The following is a 17881-nucleotide window of genomic DNA, read 5'->3' as shown; positions in this document are numbered from 1 at the left end:
TGTTTTTTTTGTTTTTAGGGGTTTTTTGCAAGGCAATTGGGTTAGGTGATTTGCCCAAGGTCACACAGCTAGGTAATTTTTAAGTGTCTGAGACTGGATTTGAACTCAGGTCCTCCTGACTCCAGGGCTTGTGCTCTATTCACTGTGCCACCTAGCTGCCCTGGCTCATTGAGTTTTGTCTCCGAATCAGGGTATAGAATAGAAGCAAGAGCCTTTCTGAAGAGGTCTGGGGGTGAGTGGTAGCTTTAATTACCAGTGAAGTATTTGGGATGACCAGCCCAGGGTTGAATTCAACCAGGGTTGAATCTCTGTATCAGTCTTAGAAAGTGTCATTTTACACCATCTTTTATCCAATATTTTGGCAAATTGGATAGAGTACTGGGTTTGGACACAATAAGTCTCATCTTTCAGAGTTCAAATATAGCCTCAGATACTTAACTGTGTGGTCCTGAGAAAGTCACTTAACCCTGTTGACCTCTTGTCTCCTCTGTAAAAGGAGCTGGAGAGGGAAATGGCAAACCACTCCAGTACCTTTCCTCATGGGTTCATTAAGAGTTGGACATGACTGAACCACAATGACATTTTATCAAAGGTTAGGGAAACTGAGACCCAAAGAAAGAAGGGATTTATTTAGGTCTATACTAGAGTTGAGATTTGAATTTATATCTTCTATTTAATTACCATGCCAGGTCTCTGATGTCTAAGGTGCCATCCTTGAAGTGGAGATGTGGCCACCCCATGAGTGGTCTAGGAAGAATGTCTGCTTCTCCCCATGGCCCTTGGTTTCCCTTGGGGAAGCTGAAGAGTCAGGAATGGTTGTTTGAGAATCTTCCCTCATTACAAGACTTTATGGGAATAGAAGTTCCCTTTTCCTACCTTTGCCTTCCTCCAAAAAAGCCCATCACCTCAGTGGGGGGGGGGGGGGGGGGGGTTGGGGCCAAGAGTTGCAGTTTGCATTATGGGATGAACCAGGGGAAGGGAGCAGAGAGAAGACTGCCCAGGCTTTAATGCTTTCCACTAATGCTTTTAGCAGGAGCCTGTACTGAGAAGGTGCCATTGTCTGTGTTGCCAGGGGAACCGGGGTTCCTGCCTGTTCCTCTGGCTCTGATTGGTTCCTGGTGGGGAATTGGTTTAATGAGTGGAAGGCCCTTCCTATAGCCCGAATTTTCCTGAGGCTGAGAAGATCCCTGCTATTTGGGGGATAGAGAGTAGGGGGATGGGGGAGAGGGAGGGAAGGATTGAATTATTTCCTCAAATATACACACCACAGCTTTCCCTCTCTTTCAAAGAGCTCATTCTTTCACTCATTCAAGAAATATTCATCAGGCTTAAATTAAGGTACTTAAAATCTACCTATCTTTAAAGTCATACTCATGCCCCCTCCCCAGGGAAGCCTTCCCAGACTGCTCTAGTAGGAGTATCTCCCTACTACCCTGCCCCAGTAGAATTTTAGATTTGACACATGTGGATTATCTTTTAAAACTCTCTTAAGTGAGCAAAGTGGTGGCGGTTCTTAAACCTTCCTCACCTAGGTTTGGTTCTCTGTTCAGGCTGTATTAAGTGTTTTTCACACATTGTCCATAAAATCCATCTTTCAGTGACCGAGTACAGTTTGCTCCTCTCCTTTATTTACTTTGAACTTGAAGGGTTTGGAGGCATGAAGAGGAGGATGAGTTTTTACCTATAAAATGGGTGGTAGTGGGGGTGGAGAAATTTTGGATCCATGACAGAAATGTAGCCACCAACCATTTCTTAAATTAAGAGACAATTAAACAATGGCAAACTTTCAAATGGTACTTATTATTAGAAAAGTAAAAATACAAAACCTACTTAGTCAGAAGAATGCTATGATTATATTTAACAAAAAGTTCTATTGATACCTTTTCTTTTTACCTGTCATTTCATACTTCCTGCCATATGTAGTCTTTCCTTGGAAGTATGAGAACATTAAGCGACATCAATGGACATTGTGTCTGTGACAATGTTTACAGCACCTCAGACTCATAACTCCCTACTTCTCTATGGAAAGAAGGGAGTGCATTCCCTCACTTCTGTTTTTTTTACAGGACTATGGGGCTAAGTGACTTGCCCAAGGTCACACAACTAGGTAATTAAGTTTCTGAGGCTGCATTTGAACTCAGGTCCTCCTGACTACAGGGCTGGTGCTCTATCCACTGTGTCACCTAGCTGCCCCCACCATTCACTTCTGTTCTGGGGACAAGATTGATCATTCTATTGGTTTCTTTGAAAATGTTCTTTCCCTTTCCATTTTTTGAAGATATTTTGCATGGGTTTTTTTGGAGGGGGTGGGGGAAGTCTATTTGTTTGATACATAGGAGTCTTCCCATCTTCCTCCAAATTCCTTAAATCAATCATTTAATAGGGTAATATTATTCCCTTGCATTCATACTAAAACTTCTTCAGTCCTTCCCCAATTCACAGGCATATACTATGTTTCCAGTTTTATTACCACAAATATTATACAATAAATGGAAATATGTGGATGCTTTCCTGTTGTCTTAGGCTAGCCAGGTGGTACAGTGCATAGAATGCTAGACCTGGAGTATCAGGAAGGCCTGAATTCAAATCCAGTCTCAGGTACTTAGTAGTTGTGTGACTTCAAAAAAGTCTCTTTATCTTTGTCTGCCTTGATTTCATTAACTGGAAAATGGGGATAATAGAACCTACTTCCCAAGGTTGTTGTGAGGATCTGGTGAGATATTTGAAAGAACATTGCAAACCTTAAGGGTTTACTTGACTATTTTTGATGACCTTAGTTTTCACATGAGGAAACTGAGACCTGAATGAATGGAATTTACATAAGACTGCACAGGATATAAAGTTTAAATCATATTCAAATCCATGTCCTCTGACTCCAAATTGCTTTCCAAACTAAAATATCTTTTTCCAATAATTAGAATTATGCCATTATACATCTGGGGGGCAGGTAAAAAACATTTAGAGAGCAACTTGTGGTGGAATGGAAAGAATCCTGAATCTAGTCAGGAAAGATCTCAGTTAAAATCCCAGCTCTCATATTCATTTTGTTTTATAACCTTAGCTACATCTTCTAACCTCTATAAGCCTCAGTTTCCCTATCTGTAAAATGGGGATAATAATAACTATAACTAACATTTAACCCATTAAAGAGCATAACTGTAGAGCTGGAGAAAACACAAAGGTCATCTGGTTCAGCTACATCATTTTAGACAAGGCTTCAGGAGTCAAGTAACCAAGGTCATACAGGCAGAATCACTTTGCAAAGAGCTTTTTCTCCCCTTTTGAGGCAGTCAGGTTTAGTGGTCATATATGTAGTAAGTATTAGAAGCTGGTTTTAAACTCAGTTCATCCTGACTTCAAGGATGGCACCTTTGACATCAGAGACCTGGCATGGTAATTAAATAGATATCTATAACATCACCAAGTTGCCTTCACCAAAGTGCTTTCTATAAACTATCTCATTTTGAGCCTCACAATCATCCTGTAAGGAAGGGTACCATCTGCATGTTTCAGATGAGAATTGAGGATCAGAGGGTTAAATGACTTTCCCAAAGTAAGAATCAGAGACTGGATTTGAAATTCCTAACAATTAGAGCTGTCTAAAATAGAGCAACAGTTGCCCTTCAAAAGCCTTGCTGTCTCTATTACTACTCTGCATTCCCTCATCATTAATGATTATAGTAATACATAACAATGATGGCTTTCTTACAGGATTGTTGTGAGGTAAACACTTTACAAAGCTTTAAATGAACTATGTTAGTTTGAAAAGTTCTCTCCTCCAAACCCTTTATTTTACAAAGGAAGAAACTGAGACTCAAAGAAAGGGTGGGGGAGGGGGGTTGTCCAAGGTCACAAAGCTAGCAACAGAGCCAAAACTTGAACACCTCCTCTGCCAAGTCTAGGGCTCCTTCTGCCCTTCCCTTTTTCACATGATTTTCCCATCAGTAGAACAAAAACTGAACCTTAGCTTTCTGTCTTCCCTACCTGCCCAGTCTAGGGTCTGGTGTGCCCAAACTGAGTGAGTAGTGTTTAACTGGGCTTTTTCTTGGCGGAGGCCTCTTTGGAGAAAACCTTTCCTTAAGTTGGTCCTTCAAATAATATCCAACTTTCATTGCCTCTCTTGCTTCATTTGGGTCTCAGGATGAACTAAGTCAGGTCTTGGGAACACAAGCCCTATGCTTTGGATCAGGATTGGACTGGACTGGAAATGGAAAGATCTGGCTCTGAGTCCTAGCTCTTCTGATATGAAATCAGTTTCTGGTTCATTGTTGAGTCACTCCCTTTTCCAGGCCTCAGTTTCCTCCTCTGTAAAACTGGGATAATTAATTCCTGCCCTGTGATTTTAAAGGCCATAGAAATGTGTATCAATATTATTGTCTGGGGAAGCTGGTGGGAGTTCTTGTTGGCCCCTTCCTGTGAAAGTACTCTAAGAATTATTACCTTTAGAGTCTCTTTCTCATTTCTTGTCGTCCTCCCAACAGAGGGAAAGTATTTGCAGCTGGTGACTTGGTTGGGGAGAGGGATTGTCTATGAGCTCACCTGAGAAAAATACTTTGGAATTCTCTTGGGACCAGAAATAACAATTTTTTTTCCTTTTATAGTTGGCAAATGGTTCAGAGATGAATGTGTGGAATATGTTAAACAGGGATTATCTTGGAGGTGATGGTGAGAGAATGGAGCCATTTAAGAACCAGTCAAAAGAACTGGGGATGTCTAGCCTGAGGAAGAGAAAGCTCAGGGCTGATGTGACAGCTCTTTTTGAGAGTATCTGAAGGGCTGTCACATGAAAGAGGGAATAGCTTATTCTCTTTGGCTCCGGAGGGCAGAATAAGATAAAGAGAGAAGGTGCTGGGAAGTGGGTTTCAGTTCTATGTCAGGAAAAACTGACTTTAACTGTAATGAGCTATGTTCTAATCACAGAGGAATGGGCAGTTTTAGGAGATTAGGAGCTTACTGTCATCCTAGTGGTCTTCTTCAACTGGAGACTGATCAGCCCCTAGTCAGGGGTATTGTAGAAGGGGTGGATACTTGGGGTGAGGGTTGGACTGTGCTCCTCTCCACGGGATCTTTCAACTCTGAAATCATCTTTTTCTCTGGGGTATTCCCATATCTATGTTTTCAGGGTCCTTGTGGAATTCGGGAGAGGAGCTTAGGGTTCAGAGCCTGCCTCTGATTCACTGATGATGATGGTGGGGAAGAAACAGAATTGTTCTGAATGGCTGCTGAGGGCAGAACCAGGAGGGGGGGAAGGGGAATTGTTTAGCCTCCATGCATCTGGAAGAACACTTCCTAACAATTAGAGCTATCTAAAGTAAAACAACAATCTCCCCTCAAAAGCAGAAGCTATGTGACGTGCTTTTTATTTTAAATCAGTATTTAACTTTGTTTAAAAAAAATATATTGATTTTGACATTCATTTTTTACATTCTGCAATTCCAAATGCTATCTCCTTCCCCCTAGCTCTTCCCCCACCCGAGAAGGCAAACAATATGGTCCCTATTATATTTGTGAAATCATGCAAGAATATTATTTCTATATCAGCCATTCAGCAATTATTTAGTAAGCACCTACTGTGAGTCAGACACTTTTCTCAGCATTGGAGATATACTTGTTAGCTCTGTCCTTTCTTGTTCTAGTGTGAGTTAGATTAGATGACCAATGAGGTCCCTTCTCACTCTGAAATTCTATGACATCCCTTTCATTTCCCCAAATGTAAAAAGTGCTTATTAATCTCTGTACTACATACATCACAATTGTGATGATTGCTGACAATGTGTGTTGTGCACATGCATGTGTATATAATAATCTGAATATTTTATTTACATGCACGTTTACTGCCTGTGTGTTATACATGTAAGTCATATTTGGATACATGCATATGAAGACATGTTGTTGGTATAGTGTGTGAAAGGCAGTTGGAGGTTCTGTCCTATTGGCTCCTTCCTAACTCCTGGACCAGGGCTTCTGCTCCCTGTTGTCTCCTGACAGCCTGACTAGGTTTGCATGGCAAATGACTTGTGCCCTGCCATGTGGGGCTGAGCCAGGGCCTCCTGTGAACTCTAAGCAGCCCCTCCCCAGTTAAAGGAGTCATGTGTGGGGAGTATGGTGGAAAGATAGTGCATGGGGAGACTATCAAATGAGATTATGTGTACATTGCTTCACAAAACACTAGATTAATAATGTTAATTGGTATGATGATAGTGATAGCATCCTTTCCCTCTTTAACTGGGTTCTTTCAGAGTAGCCACCATTATCTACCTGCCTTTTACAGACCAGGAGGTTGAAGCCTGGCTCTGGTCCTGGCCTTGCCAGTGTTTTTTCTACTACACCATGCCATCTTCTCTGTATAAATGTGCACACTGGCTCATACCAGGCCCCAACCTTCTGGACAGGAAGAATGACTATACACTAAGGGGGACAGAGGACTAGCCTGGGAACCAGGGGATCTAATTCTGGTATGACTCTGCTAACTCACTGGGTAACCTTGAGAGAGAGAGAGAGAGAGAGAGAGAGAGAGAGAGAGAGAGAGAGAGAGATTTATTTTATATATATAAAAATATATAACTTATTTAAGGCAATGGGGTTAAGTGACTTGCCCAAGGTCACACAGCTAGGCAATAATTAAGTTCAGGTCCTCTTGACTCCAGGGCCAGTGCTCTATCCACTTTACCACCTAACTGCCTTTTACTGAGTGACCCTTAACAAATCACTGTGCCTCCTTTGAGCCTGAGATTCTCTCTAAGATGAAGGGATGGACAGTTTCTAGGGTCCGTGGGTAGTTAAAACTCTCTAACTGGGCTCTTGCTGGGAAGCCTAGACACAGAAAGACATAATCCAGGAACTATTCCCTTGTTTTCTGTCTGTGGTTTGGAGTCTTCCAGGGCTGAGGAGAGACTTTCAGTCAACAAGCCTAGAGCCTGACTTGGTCAGTCTTGTTCTGCATCTTCCCCTGGAAAACAGTATTTATTCTGAAATTGGTCTGTTCCTCTGACCATTTAATTCATTGGGGTGGTGGTCTTCCCTGTTACTTCTCCATATCTCTCCCTTTGAATTATCTGTTTGTCTATCTTTTTACCTTTTTTCCCCCATGCCTTTTTGTCTTTTTCTATCCATTCTCTCGACTTTGCCTGTTTCCTTCCCCCTCCTTTCTCTTCCCCTTAGCCTTTTCCCTACCTCCTCCCATCTCTTCTCCTCAATCTATATCCTTTTTCTCCCTTCTCTTTCCCTTAGTCTCTGTTCTTTCTTCTTCTGACTCTTCCCCCCCATTTCTGTCTGCCTTCCTCTCATCTCTTCCCTTGTCTCTTATCTTTTTTCATCTTTCCCCTAGTCTCTACCCTCCTCCTCCCATCTCTTCCCTCAGTCTTTTTTTTTCTTTAGGTTTTTGCAAGGCAAATGGGGTTAAGTGTCTTGCCCAAGGCCACACAGCTAGGTAATTGTTAAGTGTCTGAGACCTGATTTGAACCCAGGTACTCCTTTATTCCAAGGCTGTTGCTTTATTTACTATGACACCTAGCCGACCCTTCCCCTCACTCTTTATCCCCCCCCATCTCTTCCCCTCAGTCTCTGTTCTCTCTTCTTCCATCTCTTCTGCCCCATCTCTATACCCCCTCCTCTCATCTCTTCCCCTCAGCCTCTATCCCTCTCCTCCCATCTCTTCCCCTTAGTCTTTATCTCCTTTCCTCCCATCTTTTATCCTTTACTAAAGCATTTCAGTCACCCTGAGTGGGGGAACTAAGACTAGCTTGAAGTTTTATGAACTGGGCATCATGGGGGAGGGAATCCTATAATTTAGCCCTAATCACTGTCCCCTGAATTTGCAGTCCATCTTTCTCAGAGTCTCCATGGGCTCAGACATGATCTCATATATCTGTGAGTGGTACCCATTGTGGGACCAGCCTCATGAAGATCTTTGGCCTCCTACCAGATAAACCTTGAGTTTCCCAAGGGTGACCACAGCTTAGTCAGCCAGTGCCCACGGGGTGTCAGTAAATGCTTGGCAGTTCAACTCACCAATTCCATTCCATTCGGTTCCATCTGACCTGCACCTACTATGTGCCACATACTGAGTCAATCTTAAGAAGTTTATATTTAGTGAGATTTAGGGGGTGGGACATATGTCTCCAAATAACTATAAGGCAAATTAGAACATAACTAAATGAAGAAAGGGAATCAGATGCAGAGGAATCCAAGCTTGGAAGGAGGGGAGAAGGGAGGAAGGGAAGAATCTATTCTGGATCAGAGCTCAGGGAAGGTTTCATGGAGGAGATGGCACCTGAGCGGAATCTTAAGGAAGCAACAGATGACAACAAACAGAGGTGGGGAAGGGTACTGAGTCAACGCAAAGGGACAGTCTTTGCAGAGGCAAGGTTGGATGTGGGAGCTGCTGGTCCACTTTGTGGAAAGTAGAATACATGAAGGGGAGTGATGAGAAGTAAAGGCTGAAAGAAAACTGGTCCAATGGATGGACCAGAGAGGTAACCTCTCTACAGAGGTCTCCCTGGGCCTTACCTACATGGAGTTAACTAACGGGCCATAGATATATGAGCTCTGATCTGAGCTAAGCAGAATAAACAGGCAGAAATGGGGAAAGACTGCTGATTTGGAGCCAGAACCTGGGTTTAAGTCACAGTTCTGTCTAGGTGGTGACTTAGAAGCTGGGAGTTATTGTGCAAGTTATTTAACCTCTGAGCCTCATCAGTTTCCTGATCTGTAAAATGGAGATAATTCCAGCATCTACTTCACATGATTGTTGTGAGAATCAAATGAAGATAAGGTATGTTAACACCTATTAAACCTTAACATTTATTACCTGTGTGACTTTGGACAAATCACTTCTCTGGGCCTAAAGCTCTTGAGTTATATGTTGAAGGAGTCGGTCTTCTGATCTTTTCCAGCCCTAGATTTCTGATTTTCTGGATAGCTAACTTTTTTTTTTTTGTATCATGGTTCTTTTTAATGAATTCCTTGCCCTGTATTGCTTGAGTACTTAACTTTGTTTGGGTCAGTCTTCTTTTTTTTTTAATTGTTTTTCCAACTATATGCAGTGCTAGTTTTTACCAATCAATTTTTTAGCAAGGTTTTGAGTTTTATATTTTTCTCCCTCCCCCCTTCTGAAAGAAAGCAATCTGATATAGGCCCTACATTTATAACCATGCTAAACCTCTGCTCTCACAACATGAAAGAAGAATGTAATGTAATGTAATGTAATGTAATCTAAACGGAAGGAAGAAAACATTAGAGAGGGGAAAAAATGACATATTCAACTTTTAAAAATTGGAAATAATAAGCTTTGGTTTTCATTTAAACTCCACAGTTCCTTCTCTGGATATGGATACTATTTTCCATCATAAGTCTTTTTTTTTTTTTTTTTTTTTTTAGGTTTTTGCAAGGCAAATGGAGTTAAGTGGCTTGCCCAAGGTCACACAGCTAGGTAATTGTTAAGTGTCTGAGACCGGATTTGAACCCAGGTACTCCTGACTCCAAGGCCGGTGCTTTATCTACTATGCCACCTAGCTGCCCCCATCATAAGTCTTTTTTAAATTGGCTTTGATTATTGTACTGCTGAAATGAACAAGTCCATCTGAGTTGATTATCACCCCATGCTGTTAGTGTGTATGATGTTCGTCTGGTTCTGCTCATTTTACTCAGCATCAATTCATGCAAGTCTTTCCAGGCTTTCCTGAAAACCCATCCCTCATGATTTCTTATAGGACAATAGTGTTCTATCACATACATATATATCACAATTTGTGCAGCCATTCCCCAATTGATGTGCATACTCTCAATTTTCAATTCTTTGTCACTACAAAAAGAGCTGCTATGAATATTTTTGTATATGTGGAATTTGTATCCTTTTTCATGATCTCTTCAGGATACAGACCTAGTATTGATATTGTTGGATCAAAGGGTATGCAGTTTTATTGCCCTTTGGGTATCATTCTAAATTGCTCTCCAAAAAGGTTGGATCAGTTCACAGCTCCACCAACAATGCATTAGTGTCCCAGTTTTCTCACATATCCTCCAACATTGATCTTTTTCCTTTTTGGCCAGTCTGAGATGCATGAAGTGGTACCCCAGAGATGCTTTAATTTGCATTTATTTAATCATTTTTCATTAGTATAGATAGTTTTTAATTTCTTTGAGAATTGCCTTTCCATATCCTTTGACCATTGGAAAATGAGTCATAGTTTTCTTTGGCAGTCAGGTGAATCTTATAGATCCCTCAGAGTAATTTTTAAATGCATAAAATAAAATACACAGAATTAAGAAGAAACTAATTATATTAAAATAGTTACAAAAATATTTTAAAAACCAAATTTATAGACCCCCTTGAAATCTATCCTTGGACCTCAGGCTAATTTAAGCCAAAGGCACCTTGATATTTCCATTACTATAGACAAGTTTCCCTCTTTTGGAAATGAAAGACTGGACTAAAGAATCTTAAAGGGTCCTTCTAACTCTGATGTCCTGTGGTTTTATGGTGTCTGTATTCCTTACAGGCCCCAATGCCGTGTTTTGTGTGTGATGTTTGATAGAATAATTGATTGCAGGGACAGATGGGAATTATACTGAGTTTTCCCTATGATTCAATCACTTGTCTCTTTCTGTTAAGTTAGTTGAGGGTCAGGAGGTCACTGGTGACCAGAGGGAGCAAGGTAGGGTGGTCCCTCCCAAGAACTTCCCTCTCTATAGAAGCTATGTAGAAAACGGGAAAGGGAGGAGGAAACACTCCTCAAAGGGCCCTGGGGGATGCCCTGTTGCTAAGAGACTGGAAGGCTGGTTGGAAGCAGCAATTCTGCCTCTGGCCTCAGAATGACTGAGATGTTTGTTTGTTTTCCCCCCCAGATTCTAGTGGGTGTGGCCAAGGAGTAGACTGAGAGAAAAGAAGGGTGGGGGAGGAGGAAGAGGAGACCTAGGACCTAATTTTTGTGACTCATTCAGGTGACTGTTCCACTACAATGAGTTAGACACTAAGGTGATTTGGGCTAGCCTATTTGGGAATAGGCCAAATTTTGGGTTGATCTTTTAGGATGGGCTATATGTTTTGGGATTTAGCTGGTTTCTAGGCTAGGTTGGGCCTAGCTCTTTGAACAGTGGTTAAATTTTTAATCTGGCTAGGTAACAAGCAAAGCCATCTCCAATCCAAATCACAAATCTTGGGTGTCTGTGTCCAGGCCACAGTCAGCTCCTGGGACAGGTCCCAGGCCCTGTCATCCAATTCAAATAACCTTGGAATTGTGCCGGATCAGTTCAGAGCTCTGGGCTGTGACTCATCAAAGATGAGGAGTGGAGAGTAGGAGGTACTCAGTCCCTTGGTCCTACCACTTAGCTGCTAAAAATGGTTCCTAGCTATACCAGTGGCCTTTGACCTGAAACAACTTCTTTTGAGTATGTTACATTAACCAAAGGTCCCCCAAGTTTTTCTGCGTATCACCAGTCTGGTTCTTGTACTAGCTAATATTCAGTACAACTTCCCCGTTTTATAGAGGACACTGAGGCCTGGAGAAGAGATTTCCCCAAGGTCATTTAATGAGTTAGTGGCTTCACCAAGACTAAAACCCAATTCCTGAGCAGGGAAAAGCCTGGAACACTTTTCACTAACTTTCCCCCTTCTTCCCTCCCTTATCTTCTGCCCTCTCTGGGTGATATCTGTCTTTTTTTTTTTCCAAGGCAAATGGGGTTAAGTGGCTTGCCCAAGGCCACACAGCTAGGTAATTATTAAGTGTCTGAGACCGGATTTGAACCCAGGTACTCCTGACTCCAAGGCTGGTGCTTTATCCACTACGCCACCTAGCCACCCCATCTGTCTTTTGTTTTTGAAGAAGACCATAGTATCTGGGAGGTGATGCCATTACACATGAATTGGATTTGTGTGATCAGTTCGGATGCTAAATCACCAGCCTCACTTTCTCTTCTGGAGCCATTGGCCAGATAGGAATCAGTATGACTGAAGATGGTTAATACCCAGGGTCACCCAACTAGGAAATGTCAAGTTTATGAAATCAAATTTGAACTTAGGTCCCCCCTGACTCCAGGACTGGTACTCTATTCACTGCACCACTCATTTAATTTACTCTACTAAACAGGTTAAGTGACTTGCCCAGGGTCATACAACTAGTAAGTGTCTGAGGTCAAATTTGAACTCTATGTTCGGTGCTCTTTCCATTGAGCCACCACTAACCACCACTAACATTAGAAAGATGAAGAATGATATTGTGAAAAAAAAACAAACAAATCCTGAATTCAGGTTCATTAAGAGACCTTTATTTCTTTTTATTTTTGATTATAAAGATTTTATTTATTTTGAGTTTTACAATTTTTCCCCTATTCTTACTTCCTTCCCGCCCCCCCCCCCCCCAGGCAATTTTCCAGTCTTTACATTGCTTCCATGGTATACACTGATCCAAATTGAATGTGATGAGAGAGAAATCATATCCTTAAGGAAGAAACACAAAGTATAAGAGATAGCAGGATCAGACAATAAGATGTTAGGGTTTTTTTTCCCCCTAAATTAAAGATAACAGTCCTTGGTCTTTGTTCAAACTCTACAATTCTTTCTCTGGATACAGATGGTATTCTCCATTGCAGACAGCCCCAAATTGTCCCTGATTGTTGCACTGATGGAATGAGCAAGTCCATCAAGGTTGAACATCACCCCCATGTTGCTGTTAGGGTGTACAGTGTTTTTCTGGTTCTGCTCATCTCACTCAGCATCAGTCCATGCAAATCCCTCCAGGCTTCCCTGGATTCTCATCCCTCCTGGTTTCTAATAGAACAGTAGTGTTCCATGACATACATATACCACAGTTTGCTTAGCCATTCCCCAAATGAAGGATATTTACTTGATTTCCAATTCTTTGCCCCCACAAACAGGGCTGCTATGAATATTTTTGTACAAGTGATGTTTTTACCCTTTTTCATCAGAGACCTTTATTTCAAGTCTTCAGTCTTCCACTGAGCATCATAACATCCAGAGCTAAAAAGAATTTGACATCTCTAGCATACCCATTTACAGAGGAGGACACTGAGGCTCAGAGAGGGGAAGATGAATTTTCCATAAATCTATTCCCCTACCTACAATCTTCCCTTGTAATAAAGAAATTTAAAAAAATACAATGAAACAAAACAGCCTATGCATACTTTAATGGTTTAGTAGAAAGAGTACTGACGCCAAAGTCAGAGGATTTGGGTTCAGATTACAGCCTTGGAAGCATATTTGACCTTGAGTAAGTAATTTCTTTGGACCTCAGCCTCCTCATCTATAAAATAAATTAGACTAGATAGACTAGATAGACTCTGTGGTTCCTTCTGATTAGACCATGGGACCGCTTTGATAGGTGAAGTCTATGGACACCTTCTCAGTCTAATGTTTTTAAGTGCATAAAATAAAAGACAAGGGATTGCAAAGGTTTTCAATTATATTGAAATTATTTATTATTATTATTATTATTATTATTATTATTATTTTAAGATTTTGCCAGGCAAATGGGGTTAAATGGCTTGCCGAAGGCCACAGAGCTAAGTAATTATTAAGTGTCTGCAGCCGGATTTGAACTCAGGTACTCCTGACTCCAGAGCTGGTGCTCTATCCACTATGCCACCTAGCCACCCCATTATTTCAATTATATTGAAATAAAGATGTACTTCTCCTGCTCTAGATAGGGGATCACGTGATCCTTTGAAATTATTCATATCTCATCACAAGGATTATCTCATTCAGCACCTCTGGTCCACCACCCTGCTCTTCATAAAAGACTGGAGCTTTTCTAGTGCAGATTTAGAAGAAGAAATGTTGCTAAAGGCAATCAACCTACATGGAAAGCTCTTGAAATCTAAACATTTCATAGTCACAAAGGACTGGGGCTGAAGCCCACAGAGGGATGCAGCCATCAAGTAGGGAGAAGGGAAGATCTGCTCTAGCAGGAGCCACAGCCTCCATTTGTCCACAGGGTCCAATCCTTGTTTTGGGAATTAACTCATTTGTGGAGATCACTTCAAAACTGTCATTGCATATGGAGTCTGTAGATCCTACCCCAGAGCAGGTGAGCAGAAGGTAGAAATATCAAGGTTCTTGAAGTTGAATACCTGGTTGTTACTGGTTGGATAACTTGGTTAGGAGAAAGAGTGAACTTGAGAGTACTGGGCCTCAATCCCAATGGGACCTTAGGCAAGACTGTTACCCTTTCTTAACCTCCATTACCTTTTGAGGTCACAGTCTTTGCATTCCTTCCCAGGACTATTGTGAGAATCCAGTGTAGAAATACTTTGTAACTATCAAACACTGTAGGAATATGAGGTGATCCTGAAATCCTGAATATAATACTAGTAGAATGTAATCTTTGGAATGTGCTACTTAGCTGGGAAAGGGATGCTTGCAGTGTGCTTTTCCTCTGAGAATAAATCTAAATTCAAAGAGGCATTTCAGTTGGAAGGCTGGCAAGTTTGTTGATCAGTTGATTTTTCAGTTGTGTCCAATACTTTGTAACCTCATTTGGGGTTTTCTTGGTAAACCTACTAGTTTGCCATTTCCTTCTCCAGCTCATTTTATAGATGAGGAAATTAAGGGAAACAGTGTTAAATGACTTGCCCAGGGTCATAAAGCTAAGTATCTGAGACCAGATTTGAACTCCAGAAGAAGAGTGTTGTCTAACTCCAGGCCTCTTTATCTATTGTGCCACTTAACTTTCCCACTAGGTCACAAATTTTTCTACCAGAACATTCCTAAAAGTGTTTTGCTGAAGTCAATCAATCAATAAATAAAAACTTATTGCTTATAACATGCCAGTCACTGGGCTAAGCTATGGTGTGTGGGAAAAGTGATCTTCCTGGGTAGATGGAGTGCTTTCCTCAGGGAAATCACAATCCATCATGTGTTATTATTATCATCTCATTTTTATCTTATTTGATGACATTTAGAAAGAAACAGTCAGGGGACAAGTTGATATCCTATTACTTTTTTTTTTATATCTAATGTTCTGTGGACTGTTGAGCGGGTGAATAAAATAACTACTTTTTGTAATTGAATGTGATGTAAACTCCTTTTTTTCTAGGCTCAGAACATGTCGGGAGGGAGAACTTCAGTAGCAGATGGGATGATGGAGATGATATGTACTTTATCTTCTTCCCAAATGGCTTTGTGTCTACCACTAGATCTCTTTATTTTGAAATCTATTCATTCCGCCAAATTTGGGGATTTGAGTATTCAATATGGTGACATCTGTTAAAAAATTGTCATCCTCATTTATTCATTCAACAAGCATTTTTTAAGTTCTTAGGTTCAAGGTATGCAAAGACAAAGTCAAAACTGTTCCCTTTCATCAAGTAGTTATGTCTATTGAGTTGGAAACAATGGCAATCAAATGTAAATACTTATAATCACATGCAAAACATTTACAAAGTAAACATTAGGTAATTCTCCAAAGCATTGGGTGCCATACTCAATTTACTTGGAGGGTTAACTCACATACAAGATAACAGAGATCCAAAAAGATCTTGAGAGACTAGAGTATTAGATTGAATTGAATAAGATGAAATTCAATATGGATAAATGTAGTGTTTGCATTTGAGTTAAAAAACTCAATTTCAGAAGTCCAAAGCAAGAGAGGATTGGTTAGACAGCACTTTGTGGTTTATCTGAGAGAGATCTGGGAAACTTAATGGACTGCAATCTCAATGACTCAGCAGTGTAATATGGCAGTCAAAAAAGTCAGTGCATTCTTGAATTGGGTTGAGAAAGACATAGCTTCCAGCTATCAGGAGGTGATAGTCTTTCTTTACTCTTCTTTTAACCATCTGGGATATTGTTTTCAGGTCTGCCACAGTTTCAGAAGGACCCTGATAAGCTGAGTAGCAACCTGAATGTAAAAGGGCCTTGAATTCTTATTATGTGAGGATCATTTGCAAGAACTAGGGATACTCATCCTGGAGAAGAAAAGATTCAGGGGGACATAATAGTTATCCTCACGTATTTGAAGGACTGCCATGTGGCAGAGGGATTCACCTTGCTATCTATAATCTCAGAGAATAGAGCGAGTAGTGGAAATTGCAAAGAGGGCAAATGTAAGTTTAATGTCAGGAAAAAGCAAAGAAGCAAAAACTGTCCTGCTAATTAAAACTATCTGAAATTGGGGCAGCTAGGTGGTACAGTGGATAGAGCACTAGCCCTGGAGTTAGGAGTACTTAATAATTACCTAGCTGTGTGGCCTTGGGCAAGCCACTTAACCCCATTGCCTTGCAAAAAAACAAAAAAAAACCTATCTGAAATTGGAATGGTTTAATTTGGAAGATAGTAAATTCCCATCTCAGGGAGCTAGGCCACACAGGGTCTAGAATACTAGATCTGAAATTAGAAAAACTCATCTTCCTGAGTTCAAATCTGGCTTCAGACACTTAAGAACTGTGTGACTCTGGGCAAGTCACTGTTTACCTTAGTTTCCTCATCTGTAAAATGGCAAACCACTCCACTATCTTTGCCAAGAAAAACCCAAATGGGGTCATGAAGAACAACTGAACAACCATAACAAATTCCTCCATATTAGGGAATCTTCAAGCAAAGGTTAGATGACTATTTTTTGTAGTTCATCGTTTAGGGAATAGATTAAATGAATGTTTGAGGATTCTTCCTACTCATAAATCTATAAAGGTATTTTATCATTCATCTAGATTAAATCTTTTATTTTACAGAGACTGGGGTGGGGGAAAGGGACTTACCTAAGACAACTTCTTCAGCAGCACAATTCTATAAACATTTTCTTCAGTGTTCCTCCATTCTAAATGGAGAAGTAGCATGGAATGGAAGATTGGTATAGGTGCCATCTCTGCCACATACTGGCAGTCAATTGACAAGTGTCTTTTTAGAGTTGACTTTTTGGCTAGTCATTTACCTTCTCTGGCTCTAGACCACTATAAAGTGCAGAGAAGGGACAAATTTTTATTAGTAGAGGAGATTTCCTCAAAAGGGAAACTGACAGGTCCATTCCCTCTTCCTCTTCCCCTGCACACTAGACATTGCAGATTCAAGGTCTAAAACAACTCCTTTTCACCAGGAGTTTCCATTATACTGTGTCATTATGACATGTCCACAAAACAATCTTTTTGTTGTTGTTGGTCAGTCATTTCAGTTATCTGACTCTTTGTCACACTCCATTTAGAGTTTTCTTGACAAAAGTACTAAAGTGGTTTGCCATTTGCTTCTGCAACTCATTTTACAGATGAGGCAAACAGGATTATATGACTTGTCCAAAGTCACATAGCTAGAACAGATTTGAGTCAGAAAGATGAAGCTTCCTGACCCCTGATTTAGCACTCTAACTGCTATATCAACTAGTTGCCTTACAAGCACACAAATAATAGGAAAACTGAGGGTAAAGAAGGGCAGGGGCAGGGAATGAATACTTCAGAGAGGAAGGGGCTCTTGAGTTGAATCTTGCAGAAAGATAAAGATTTTGAGAGCAATTAAGTTTTGATGTTAAAGACAAAGGGGAAAAAAAAGTCCAAGTTAGCTAAAGATTAGAATTGTCAAGGACAGAATGGACTGCTTTAGGGAGTAATGAGTATCTCATCTTTGGAGGTCTTCAAGTAGAATCTGAATCATGACCATTTGATAGATGTGTAGTGGTGGGAGCATTTAGGTAAGGGCTGTAGTACACAGAACTCTGAACTTGGGGTCAGGAAGACTCATTTTCCTGAGTTCAAATCTGTCACTTAAATATGTCTGCCTCAGTTCCCTGAATTGGAGAAGGAAAAGGCAATGCACTCTAGTGTTTTCTTGGCCAAGAAAATCTCAAGGAGTCAGATGCAACTGAAAAACAAAAATGGATAATTCTCTTGAATGTATGTTGGACTAGATGACTATTGAGACCTTTACTGATTCTGAAAAATT

General features: G+C 40.7%; 1 protein-coding gene across 7 annotated transcripts in view; it reads left to right on the top strand.

Moving 5' to 3' along the window:
- The window catches only part of EPB41L1 (erythrocyte membrane protein band 4.1 like 1), a 111175-nt gene that overhangs the window by 22430 nt on the left and 70864 nt on the right, over positions 1-17881 (top strand). The window lies entirely within an intron of this gene.

The sequence above is a fragment of the Macrotis lagotis genome, chromosome 1 (assembly GCF_037893015.1).
Source record: "Macrotis lagotis isolate mMagLag1 chromosome 1, bilby.v1.9.chrom.fasta, whole genome shotgun sequence".
NCBI lineage: Eukaryota > Metazoa > Chordata > Mammalia > Peramelemorphia > Peramelidae > Macrotis > Macrotis lagotis.
Note: the sequence above shows the minus strand (reverse complement) of the source record. Positions and strands in the feature narration are given on the sequence as shown.